Here is a 13,985-nt window from a genome sequence, read left to right on the forward strand (position 1 = left end):
AGATAGATAGATATGAGATAGATAGATAGATATGAGGTAGATAGATATGATATAGATAGATAGATATGAGACAGATATGATATAGATAGATAGATTTGAGATAGATATGACATAGATAGATATATAGATATGATAGATAGATAGATATGATAGATAGATAGATATGAGATGAGATAGATAGATATGAGATAGATAGATCATGTTCACCTGCTTGTGTATATTTAGCCTAGCAGCGTGCTCCTGTATGCCGGGTCCATGCAGTAGTTTGGTATCAGTATGTGCTGGCCAACTTATCCTTTTTTGTGTTATACATATGGGGGGGGGGGGGGGGGGCTACCTCCATGTTGGTTCCTGCACCCCACCCATCTTATAAGGTGCTGGATGTCTCAGACCTCACAAGCCTGGTAACTGACTGCACAGAGGCTCATTCATAGTGTAGGGTCCCAGGAGGTCACCTTATCGCGGTGGGATGGTCCAAACTATTTGTCCAAATGGTGAGCGAAGCACCTCAATTTTTCATTGTAGCAATATAGAATTTCATATTTTATCTGTATATTTGTGCTAGCAGTGCGCTGCTGTATTCTCCTGCTTGTAGATAGATAGATAGATACATAGATAGATACATAGATAGAGATGAGATAGATCTACTTCAAAGAAGATGGCGGCACTCCAGTTCAAGTGAAAAAGATATGTGGCTTTATTCACCAAACATCAGAGCGACGTTCCGACCGTCTCACACGCCCATTGTCAAGCAACAAGTGGTACAAAGTGCAAGGTATAAATAGTTTCCCCAGCTCATTAGCATACAATATTGGGAGATTTATCAAAACCTGTCCAGAGGAAAAGGTGCCCAGTTGCCCATAGCAACCAATCAGATCGCTTCTTTCATTTTTACCAAGGTCTCTGCAAAATGAAAGCAGCGATCTGATTGGTTGCTATGGGCAACTGGGCAACGTTTCCTCTGGACAGGTTTTGATAACTCTCCCTCTATGTAATTATACAAAATCAATAAATATACATAATATGTGCAATTAAGGTGACATATGCGGGGTTCAGACTCACACTTCCACATCATTAGGGAATCTTCACTACGCAAATTAGAAAATTCAGTGCAAATCATCATAAAAACAAGACTGTATATATATATTTCCATTATCTAGTGTACAGGTGTACGGGATCTATAGGTGATACCTTAGTGGATCAGGGAGGGAGGGGACATCCCAGCGTACATGTCTCCATATTTCACCACGTGGAACGCTAAACTGTACGTGAATTCTGAAGCGCCATATTCATTAACCCCTTAAGGACTCAGCGTTTTTCCGTTTTTTGCATTTTCATTTTTTCCTCATCACCTTCTAAAAATCATAACGCCTTCAATTTTGCACATAAAATTCCATATTATGGCTTATTTTTTGCGCCACCAATTCTACTTTGCAGTGACATTAGTCATTTTACCCAAAAATCCACGGCGAAACAGAAAAAAAAATTAATTGTGCGACAAAATTGAAGAAAAAATTTCATTTTGTAACTTTTGGGGGCTTCCGTTTCTACGCAGTGCATTTTTAGGTAAAAATACCACATGTTTATTTTTATTTACACTGTTTTTTTTTTATTTATGGGAAAAGGGGGTTGATTCAAACTTTTATTAGGGAAGGGGTTAAATGACCTTTGTTAACTTTTTTTTTCACTTTTTTTTTTGCAGTATTATAGCTCCCATAGGGACCTATAACACTGCACACACTGATCTCTTATACTGATCATTGTTATCCCATAGGGACCTATAACACTGCACACACTGATCTCTTATACTGATCATTGTTATCCTATAGGGACCTATAACACTGCACACACTGATCTCTTATACTGATCATTGTTATCCTATAGGGACCTATAACACTGCACACACTGATCTCTTATACTGATCATTGTTATCCTATAGGGACCTATAACACTGCACACACTGATCTCTTATACTGATCATTTTTATCCCAAAGGGACCTGTAACACTGCATACACTGATCTCTTATACTGATCATTGTTATCCCATAGGGACCTATAACACTGCACACACTGATCTCCTATTCTGATCCCTGCAGAGCCATAGCTTTGCACGGATCAGTGAGATAGGGGCTCAACTGCTCAGGCTTGTAGCTCAGGCTTGGAGCAATCAAACCCCGATCGGACGCTGCGGAGACAGGTAAGGAGACCTCCGCCTGCGTCCCAGCTGATTGGAACATCACATTTGAAGAATTACGCATAGATAGTGTCTGATTTTGTGCTCAGCTCCTGTCCCTGGATGCACAGATGTACGACCTTTGTGCATGAGTGGACAGTTAATGCAGGATCTGCATGGATATGATCCGGGATTCATAGAAGTGATAAAGCTCTGTCTGGGCCCTGGGGTGGACACGTTGGCCCTCACCAGACGGTCCTTAAGGTTACCAGATCTTCGATAGGCCATAATGGGTACATTTTTAAATTCCTCCATTCCCTCAAAGCCATCCTTCAGGATATGCCAGTGTCTTCTGAGGACACTGGATAGCCTACCCGAGAGCTCCAAGAAGGTGAATACAAATGTTAATCTCGGTGAAGGGTCTTTTTTCTTATTATAGGTAAGTTCCTGTTTGTTCTTTTTAAGAACATCTTGTTTACTTATGGTCAACAGTTTCTTGGGATATCCTCGTTCAGAAATGTTGGACGCCATCTTTTCAAGCGCCAGCTCCAGCCTAGATTCTAGATCCTAGATATCCTCTTTGCGCGTAACATTTGACTGGTAGGTAACGAGCGTAACATTGGTTTCGGATGTTGACTATCATACCTATGGATAGAGTTAGAATCAGTGGTCTTAAGAAACTAAATCCATAGGCAAACCGCATCCCTCAATTTGTTCTACTGTATCCAGAAATTCTACAGACTTTGGGGAGTGTGTTAGTGTGAATTTAATGTTCGGGTGGATGTTATTCAGAACGCCAATAATTGCGCCTCACCGCCCACAGAGAAGGAGGAAGATGTCATCTATGTATCTCCACCACTCCAGCACATGGCCGAAGTGGTGGGACACATAGATACTCTCCTTCTCCAGGTGAGAGACAAACACGTTGGCATAAGTTGGCGCATCGTTTGTCCCCATGGCGGTCCCGACACATTGTACAAAAAATTGTTTGTTAAATTTAAAGTAATTCTTTGTGAGGACTATTTGCAGTAACTGTACTAGAAACTCTATATGCTCAGGGGGAAAAGAAGACACTGGCATATCCTGAAGGATGGCTTTGAGGGAGTGGAGGAAATAAAAAATGTGCCCATTATGGCCTAACAAGATCTGGTAACCTTAAGGACCGTCTGGTGAGGGCCGACATGTCCACCCCAGGGCCCAGACAGAGCTTTATTACTTCTATGAATCCCGGATCATATCCATGCAGATCCTGCATTAACTGTCCACTAATGCACAAACGTCGTACATCTGTGCATCCAGGGACAGGAACTGAGCACAAAATCAGACACTATCTATGCGTAATTCTTCATATGTGGTTTACATTTTGTGGTGCCCCTGCAAGCTAGTGTATGTGGGGGAGACCACATGGGATTTTTAAAACCTGTATAAATCACCATCGATACACGATCCGCAAGAAAAAACAAGCGAACTTCAGCGAATATGGTCACACTGAAAACGACCATGTCCCGCCATTAAAAAAAGGTGGGGACCGGGTAAGTCACCTGAAGAGGAGGGAGCTAAAATGGATATATACACTACAGTCCTTAAAGGGGTACTCCGCTGCTCAGCGTTCGGAACAAACTGTTCCGAACGCTAGAGCCGGTGCTGGGAGCTGGCAACGCCATAGCCCCACCCCCTCATGACATCATGCCCCACCCCTTCAATGCAAGTCTATGGGGGGGGGGGGGACAGAGAACAACTCAGTGGCCAGGCAGCCACACTGCTGCCCGACCAAGCCTCAGTCAGTGCTTAGTGTAACTTCTTCCTTACTGTGCTTCCGTTTCCTTCCTTATTGCTTATATAGCACCTTGCAAACCCAGTGCATCAGTCACCCCTTCTCCCTCTATGGGCCATGTATAGTAGTGTAGTGTGTAACTCATCGGTCCAGCCCAGTGCAAGCTCATCAGCACTGTGTCATGATACAGCAGAGAGAAATATGTCTTGTGCTGTGAGTGGTCAGACAAGTAATGTAAAGGCAGAAACTGCATGTACTGTACTACTGCCAAGGTCCGGTCCCACTGCCCTGAAATGGAGAAAATAAGAAATAGCTCTGCACCATGGAGGGAGCACTCAGGGGCTTAATAACAGCCGTAAGAGCCCAAATATCACCTTGTCACCACTCTGAAGGGTTAATGTAACACCACAGATAACACAGTGATAACTCTCTGAGTACAGATAATGTAGTAGATGTGACCTGCAGTCCTATGTAACACCACAGATAACACAGTGATAACTCTCTGAGTACAGATAATATAGTAGATGTGACCTGCAGTCCTATGTAACACGACAGATAACACAGTGATAACTCTCTGAGTACAGATAATGTATAGATGTGACCTGCAGTCCTATGTAACACCACAGATAACACAGTGATAACTCTCTGAGTACAGATAATGTATAGATGTGACCTGCAGTCCTATGTAACACCACAGATAACACAGTGATAACTCTCTGAGTACAGATAATGTAGTAGATATGACCTGCAGTCCTATGTAACACCACAGATAACAGTGATAACTCTCTGAGTACAGATAATGTAGTAGATATGACCTGCAGTCCTATGTAACACCACAGATAACACAGTGATAACTCTCTGAGTACAGATAATATAGTAGATGTGACCTGCAGTCCTATGTAACACCACAGATAACACAGTGATAACTCTCTGAGTACAGATAATGTATAGATGTGACCTGCAGTCCTATGTAACACCACAGATAACAGTGATAACTCTCTGAGTACAGATAATGTAGTAGATGTCTCCTGCAGTCCTATGTAACACCACAGATAACACAGTGATAACTCTCTGAGTACAGATAATGTATAGATGTGACCTGCAGTCCTATGTAACACCACAGATAACAGTGATATCTCTCTGAGTACAGATAATGTATAGATGTGACCTGCAGTCCTATGTAACACCACAGATAACACAGTGATAACTCTCTGAGTACAGATAATGTAATAGATGTGACCTGCAGTCCTATGTAACACCACAGATAACACAGTGATAACTCTCTGAGTACAGATAATGTAGTAGATGTGACCTGCAGTCCTATGTAACACCACAGATAACACAGTGATAACTCTCTGAGTACAGATAATGTAATAGATGTGACCTGCAGTCCTATGTAACACCACAGATAACACAGTGATAACTCTCTGAGTACAGATAATGTAGTAGATGTTTCCTGCAGTCCTATGTAACACCACAGATAACACAGTGATAACTCTCTGAGTACAGATAATGTATAGATGTGACCTGCAGTCCTATGTAACACCATAGATAACACAGTGATAACTCTCTGAGTACAGATAATGTAGTAGATGTGACCTGCAGTCCTATGTAACACAACAGATAACACAGTGATAACTCTCTGAGTACAGATAATGTATAGATGTGACCTGCAGTCCTATGTAACACCACAGATAACAGTGATATCTCTCTGAGTACAGATAATGTAGTAGATGTCTCCTGCAGTCCTATGTAACACCACAGATAACACAGTGATAACTCTCTGAGTACAGATAATGTATAGATGTGACCTGCAGTCCTATGTAACACCACAGATAACAGTGATATCTCTCTGAGTACAGATAATGTATAGATGTGACCTGCAGTCCTATGTAACACCACATATAACACAGTGATAACTCTCTGAGTACAGATAATGTATAGATGTGACCTGCAGTCCTATGTAACACCACAGATAACAGTGATAACTCTCTGAGTACAGATAATGTAATAGATGTGACCTGCAGTCCTATGTAACACCACAGATAACACAGTGATAACTCTCTGAGTACAGATAATGTAGTAGATGTGACCTGCAGTCCTATGTAACACCACAGATAACACAGTGATAACTCTCTGAGTACAGATAATGTAATAGATGTGACCTGCAGTCCTATGTAACACCACAGATAACACAGTGATAACTCTCTGAGTACAGATAATGTAATAGATGTGACCTGCAGTCCTATGTAACACCACAGATAACACAGTGATAACTCTCTGAGTACAGATAATGTAGTAGATGTTTCCTGCAGTCCTATGTAACACCACAGATAACACAGTGATAACTCTCTGAGTACAGATAATGTATAGATGTGACCTGCAGTCCTATGTAACACCATAGATAACACAGTGATAACTCTCTGAGTACAGATAATGTAGTAGATGTGACCTGCAGTCCTATGTAACACAACAGATAACACAGTGATAACTCTCTGAGTACAGATAATGTATAGATGTGACCTGCAGTCCTATGTAACACCACAGATAACAGTGATATCTCTCTGAGTACAGATAATGTAGTAGATGTTCCCTGCAGTCCTATGTAACACCACAGATAACACAGTGATAACTCTCTGAGTACAGATAATGTATAGATGTGACCTGCAGTCCTATGTAACACCACAGATAACACAGTGATAACTCTCTGAGTACAGATAATGTAGTAGATGTGACCTGCAGTCCTATGTAACACCACAGATAACAGTGATAACTCTCTGAGTACAGATAATGTAGTAGATGTGACCTGCAGTCCTATGTAACACCACAGATAACACAGTGATATCTCTCTGAGTACAGATAATGTATAGATGTGACCTGCAGTCCTATGTAACACCACAGATAACAGTGATAACTCTCTGAGTACAGATAATGTAGTAGATGTGACCTGCAGTCCTATGTAACACCACAGATAACACACAGTCTCATGTAACAGGACAGATAACTATTCAGCTACACCTGTGTGTAGGTATATAACCTGTGTGTAGGTATATAACCTGTGTGTAGGTATTTTTGATGGTCTTGTGTGCCCGTAGGGGGTTGAATACTTATGACCTGGGGGGCGTCTCCTCCGTTATCTCACACACAACACCTCGCTCCTGTAATAAGATTTGTTTTTTTATCCGCGCAGATGTTGATGTGAAATATTAATAATGCGTCTTTATCAGACTCCGCCGGCGACAATTCATTTCACATTCCGCCGCCAGTTCGCCTCCGCGTCGCTCTGGCTCAGCTATCTCCTGTCCCCACCAAGGAGATTTTTTTCGGGGAAAAAAATTTCCGTGTCATTTCTCAATTAGCCCGGAGCGAGAACAAGTCCTTTATGTAAATGGGTTTTTCTAATGGCGGTTTTGCATTCTGAGTCCTCAAGTAAACATCAGTGAAACATCTGTAGCCCGAGGTGGAGCCGCTCCTTATCCGCACATTTAGGAATGAGAAGAAACGGAACCTGAAACCAATCGGCCGCAACAGAACGGCGCTCAAGGAGGAGGTGACACCTTGGGACCAAGCAAGACGAGAAAAAAAATGAGGGCAAATGGGGCAAGAAATTCATGGTAAATAATGTGTCAACGAAGATATGGAGAACGGCGATTACGCATCATTTAAATTAGCTTGTGCGCCAATTATTAATACCGTTATAATGATTTATTACTGAGGATGAGGAGGCGTTGGGACTGATTTATACAAATCCCAAAGGGCCGTCACCCATTGTTCCCAAAGCCCTAAATAACAAAATAATAATTCTTTTTTTTTATGTAGCTCCAACATATTCTGTAGTGCAGTACAAAGCTGGTCGTCACTCAATTCAAAATTCATCGATATGTAAGATTTGGATGAAATTGGAGCACTTGGAGGAAAACCATACAAACTCTTTGCAGATGTTGTCGTTGGTGGGATTTGAACCCAGGTCACCACTCAAATCAGTCCTTGTCCCCATTGGGGGCTCACTGTCTAAATTTCACTTATCAGTAAGTTTTGGATTAAATTATTACCTGAAGGGAAACCATAAAAACTCCTTGCAGATGTTGTCCTTGGTGGGAATCGAACCCAGTGTCGCAAGGCAAACCATGCAAACATGGGGAAAACATACAAACTCTTTGCAGATGTTGTCATAGGTCGGATTTGAACCCTGGTCACCATTCAAATCAGTCCTGGTCCCAATTGGGGCTCACTATCTAAATTTCACCAATCACTAAGTTTTGGGGGGAAACTACAGTACCTGGAGCAGTGTTTTTATACTAGGGTGTCTCCATCTGTTACAAAACTACAACTCCCAGCATGTTGGGAGTTGTAGTTTTGCAGCAGCATGAGGCACCCTGGTTTGGAGGCACTGACCTGGAGGAAAACCATACAAACTCTTTGCACATGACATTGGTGAGATTTGAACCCAGGACCCCATTGCCTTGAGGCAAACCATGCAAACATGTGGAGAACATACCATACCGCTGAGCTGCCGGGCAGCATTTTTTTTTTCATTTTAGACATGGCGATCAACTTTTTAGACGTGCCGATCAGCTGAGAGGATGCGAGGAGGGTCCCTACCTTCCTCCTCGCTGTCTGATCGGCGATCTATGGCTTCATGCCTGAGATCCAGGTTGGAGCAGCAGAGCGCAGATAACACTGATCAATGCTATGCTATGGCATAGCACTGATCAGTGTCTACAATCAGAAGATAGCATGGTATAGTCCCCTATGGGGGCTATAAAAGTGTAAAAAAAAAAAGTAAAAAATAAATAAATAATGTCAATAGATGTGATTTAATCCTTTCCCTAATAAAAGTTTGAATCACCCCCTTTTCCCATTTAACCTTTTGGGGACGCAGGGTGTAAGCATACGCCCTGCATCCCCGATCCCTAAGGACTCAGGGCATACCTGTACGCCCTGGCCCCGTTTACCAGGTTCAAACCGTTCTCACCAGCAGAGAACAAGTTAAACCCGGTGGGTCCCGGTTGCTACGGGCAGCCAGGACCCATGGCTAATGCTGGTGCCCGGCATTAACCCTTTAGACGCCGCGATCAAAGTTGATTGCTGCATCTTAAATGAAAGTAAAAGAATCCCGTAAGCTCAGCAGAGCTGATTGGGATTATCGCGACAAAATTGTTATGTCCCAAACAGCTTACCGGACGACGGGAGGGGGGGTGGGGTCCTCACCTGCCTCTCTGTTGTCCGATCGGTGATCTACTGCAGCCTAGTGCTTTGTAATGGCATAGCATTGAACAGTGTATGCAATCATTGCATGTTGTAGTCCCCTATGAAGGCTAAAAAAACTAAAAAAAAAAATGTAATAAAAGTTCATTAACCCCTTCCCTATTAAAAGTTTAAATCACCCCTCTTTTCCCATTTTTTAAATAAAATAATGAAATAAACAATAAAAATAATCATATGTGGTACCGCCGCGTGCGTAAATTTCCGAACTATTAAAATATTAGGTAAGCTAAACCACACGGTCGATGGCGTACACGTAAAAAAATACAGAAGTCCAAAATTGTGCATTTTTGGTCACTTCATATACCATAAAAATATTAATAAAAAGTGCTCAAAAAGTCCCATAAAAACAAAAATGGTACCGATAAAAACTAAAGATGACAAAAAACAAAAACAAAAAACAAAAAATGAGCCCTCATACCGCCCCGTACACGGAAAAATAAAAAAGTTATAGGGGTCATAAGATGCCAATTTTAAACATACTAATTTTGGTGCATGTAGTTTATAATTTTTCAAAGTATTAAAATAAAATATGACCTATATAAATTGGGTATCCTTGTAACCGTATAGACCTACAGAATAAAGATAAGGTGTACTTTTTACCAAATATTGCACTGCGTAGAAACGGGAGCCCCCAAAAATGACAAAATGGCGTTTTTAATTTTTTTATTTCACCCCACAAAATATTTTTTTTTTTTTGCCGCAGGTTATATTCTAAAATAAGTGATGTCATTGCAAAGTTCAATTGTTGATGCAAAAAACAAGCCCTTATATGGGTCTGTAGGTGCAAAATTGAAAGCGTTACGATTTTTAGAAAGGAAGGAGGAAAGAGCGAAAATGCAGAAACGAAAATTTGCTGAGTCCTTAAGGTGAAAATAGGCTGAGTTTCTAAGGGATAAAAAAAAAATGTAAACAAAAATAAATATAAACATAGGTCGCGCGCGTAAATGTCCGAACTATAAAAATATATTGTTAATTAAACCACACGGTCAATGGCGTACGCGTAAAAAAAATTCCAATGTCAAAAATTGCTTATTTTTTTGTCACTTTATACACCCTAAAAAAATGTATAAAAAGAGATCAAAAAGTATCATCAAAACAAAAATGGTACCGCTAAAAACTTCAGATCATGGAGCAAAAAATGAGCCCTCATACCGCCCCATATGCGGAAAAATAAAAAAAGTTATGGGGGTCAAGACATTTTTAAACTTACAAATTTCCGTGCAAAAAGTTATAATGTTTTAACAGTACTAAACAAAATCAAACCTATATAAGTAGGGGATCATTTTAACCGTATGGACCTACAGAATAAAGAGAAGGTGTCATTTTTACGAAAACTGTGTAGAAACGGAAGCCCCCAAAATTAACAAAATGGCTGTTTGTTGTTTTATTTTTTTTCAATTTTGTCCCACAAATAATTTTTTTTTTGTTTTGACTGTTAGATTTTTTTGGATGAAATGACTGATGTCATTACAAAGTAAAATTGGTAGCGCATAAAACAATCCCTCATATGGGTCTGTAGGGGGAAAACTGAAAGCGTTATGATTTTTAAAAGGAGAGGAGGAAAGCAAAAACAGAAAAACCATGAGTCCTTAAGGGGTAAAAAAAAAAAGTTAAGTAAATGAATAAACAAACAAACATATTTGGTATCGCTGCAAGCGGAATTCTCCAAACTAATAATTGATCACATTTCTGATACTGCACGGTCAGCGATGTTAGCGCAAAATAAAAATAAAAAAAATAAAAATACCAAAAATTGCTGATATTTTTTAAATAAAACCTCAAAGCTAGGCAAAAGGGGTACAGGACATAAAGTGCGCCCTCTGTAGGTGTAAAAATAAAAAATCTATAGGTGTCAGAACATGGTGAGGGACAAAAACGAAATAACAAAAACCATGTAATTTGGTAGAGATGAGCGAACTTACAGTAAATTCGATTCGTCACGAACTTCTCGGCTCGGCAGTTGATGCTTTTCCTGCATAAATTACTTCAGCTTTCCGGTGCTCCGGTGGCTGGAAAAGGTGGATACAGTCCTAGGAAAGAGTCTCCTAGGACTGTATCCACCTTTTCCAGCCCACGGGAGCACCTGAAAGCTGAACTAATTTATGCAGGATAAGTCATCAACTGCCGAGCCGAGAAGTTCGTGACGAATCGAATTTACTGTAAGTTCGCTCATCTCTATAATTTGGGTATCCTTGGAATCGTACTATTCCGGAAAATACATTTACCATGTCAGTTCTACTGTATACGTCCTAGTACAACTCAAAAAGGTGAGGAAGAAAATGTAAGCAATTATAAAAATTCAAGGTGAGTCGGGAAGGGGTTAATGCCGATATTGCGTGTGGAAGGATGGGGCTGCCTTTTAGTCCCAGTTCATCGCTGTATTTCATTCTGTAATTGGAGAAATTGTTTTTTACCCTATGGCTGTGTAAAATTTAGGCGCATGTTTTATTTTGAGTGGGCATTTTTGGCCGCAATCTGCAAAATTGCTGACGCCCCCCAAAAGTCCCAATCAGAGCCACAAAAACTATGAGTAGAATAAAATGCACCAATTACTTTTATATTGTGTATCTATCTATCTATCTATCTATCTATCTATCTATATATATATATATATATATATACAGCAACAGGAGAATACAGCAGCACACTGCTAGCACAAATATATAGATAAAACATGAGTATATAGATACAACATGAGTATATAGATAAAACATGAAAAGCTATACAGCTGTAATGCAATAAATGAAAATATGAAATTATGAAACAGTGAGATACTTAGCTTGCAAATTTGGCGGCCAAATAGCTTGGACCGTCCCACCACGGTAAGGTGACCTCATTGGGACGGACCCTACACTATGAATATGCCTCTGTGCGAACAGTTCAGCAGGCATTGCAGGATCTGAAACATCCAAATCACCTTATATACACCTAATAGAGGTGGGTGGGGTGCAAGAGCCAACATGGAGGTAGCCACTCCCCCGTATGTGTAATACAACCAAAGAATAAGTTGGCCAGCACTATTGATTCCAAACTATTGTAAAGACCTGGCTTACAGGTGCAGGCTACTAGGCTAAATATACAGCAACAGGAGAATACAGCAGCACACTGCTAACACAAAGATATAGATAAAACATGAGTATATAGATGAAACATGAGTATATAGATAAAACATGAAAAGCTATACATAGGGCCTACAAGCGCTTTTCTTTCTCCCTGTATGCCATTTGTTTCAATAATTTGATAGCGTCATTTATGAAGTTAAATGTATCCTGTAAAGAAAAAAAATGAATAAAACTAAAGCAGAATTCCCTTTTTTTTTTTCCCAAATAAAAATGAATGCATAAAGTATAACTCATATCGGAACAAAAACATGAATTTTAGAATTGTGTGAAAATTTTTTTTTATTATGATCTTTAAAATACTAAAGAGTAAAAACAAAACAAACAATAAATTACAGTGAGATAAACAAAATAATAAAGCGACGTGACTGTGACAACTTGTACAATCATTTTCTAACATTATTTATGATAATTGATGTTTACCATAAAAAAAGTGAATATATATATAAAAAAATAAATAAAAAAAAGATTTCTATAACTATAGTGTATTAAAGGGGTACTCCGCTGCTCAGCATTTGGAACAAACTGTTCCGAACGCTGGAGCCAGTGTCGGTAGCTCGTGATGTCATAGCCCCACCCCCTCAATGCAAGTCTATGGGAGGGGGCGTGACAGCCGTCACGCCCCCTCCCATAGACTTGCATTGAGGGGGCGGGGCGTGACATCATGAGGGGGCGGGGTGATGGCGCCCCATAGTGGGCCTCATTTACTAAGCCATTTCCGTGTAGATTTTGTAGTTTTTTAGCGTTGCATGTGTTGTGCACCAGAATTTGCAACAAAAAATCCCCAAAACCCTACTAGCTCTCCACTTTACTCAGAAAACCCTACAATGGGGTGTGGCCATCAGGGAAAAGGGGCATGTCTCCAAAAAAATAAATAAAAAAAACTACATTTTCGAAAGGAACCATTCAAATTTACTATTGTTCCAACATGAAACGGGAAGGCTTTGATCTCCGAAAAAACCCATCAGCTCAGAGAAGATGTAAAAAATAAACAAAATGTAGGGGAAATCGTCAAATAAAAGATACAAGAGAAAATACCATGTCTGAAAAATACCTGTGGGCAACAAAAACCCACAAAGAAAACTTCACTCCGCTCTTAGTAAATGAGGACCAGTGTCTGCGACATGTGTGCGCTAGAAGGATCATTCAAACCTGACATTACATTGGGAAAAGCTGAAAAGTGGGTGTGGCCTGTTGGAACGGGAGTGTGATCAGCTCGTGATCAAAGGAGGAGAAACACTTATCCCCTCTCTGCAGGATACGGCATCGTTTGTAGATTGAGGGGGGGTGCGACCGTTGAGGCCTCCTGCAATCTCTTGTACGGAGCCCTGGCTCTCCCCTAGAGCGGCATGTCATTTGTGTGGGGGTTGTGAAGCGCTGCTCCCAAGGAGAACTGGGGTTCCGAAAAGGGGATCACGGAGAGGCCCCAGTGGTCATACCTCCCCGCAATCTAAAACTTAAACGTTTTTCACCATGAGACTTCCCCTTTAAAGAGGTACTCAACTGCTCAGCGTTTGGAGCAAACTGTTCCGACAGCTGGAGCCGGCGCCTGGAGCTTGTGACGTCAAAGCCCCGCCCCCTCGTGATGTCATAGCCCCACCCCCTCAATGCAAATCTATGGGAAGGGGCGTGGCGGCTATGTAGCCTTTTT

The 13,985-nt window shown here is 40.9% G+C and overlaps 1 protein-coding gene across 1 annotated transcript in view; it reads right to left on the minus strand.

Moving 5' to 3' along the window:
• HABP2 (hyaluronan binding protein 2) overlaps positions 1-13,985 on the minus strand; it is a 212,226-nt gene that overhangs the window by 123,802 nt on the left and 74,439 nt on the right. The gene's annotated exons all lie outside the window — the stretch shown is intronic.

The sequence above is a fragment of the Hyla sarda genome, chromosome 7, assembly GCF_029499605.1.
Source record: "Hyla sarda isolate aHylSar1 chromosome 7, aHylSar1.hap1, whole genome shotgun sequence".
Lineage (NCBI taxonomy): Eukaryota > Metazoa > Chordata > Amphibia > Anura > Hylidae > Hyla > Hyla sarda.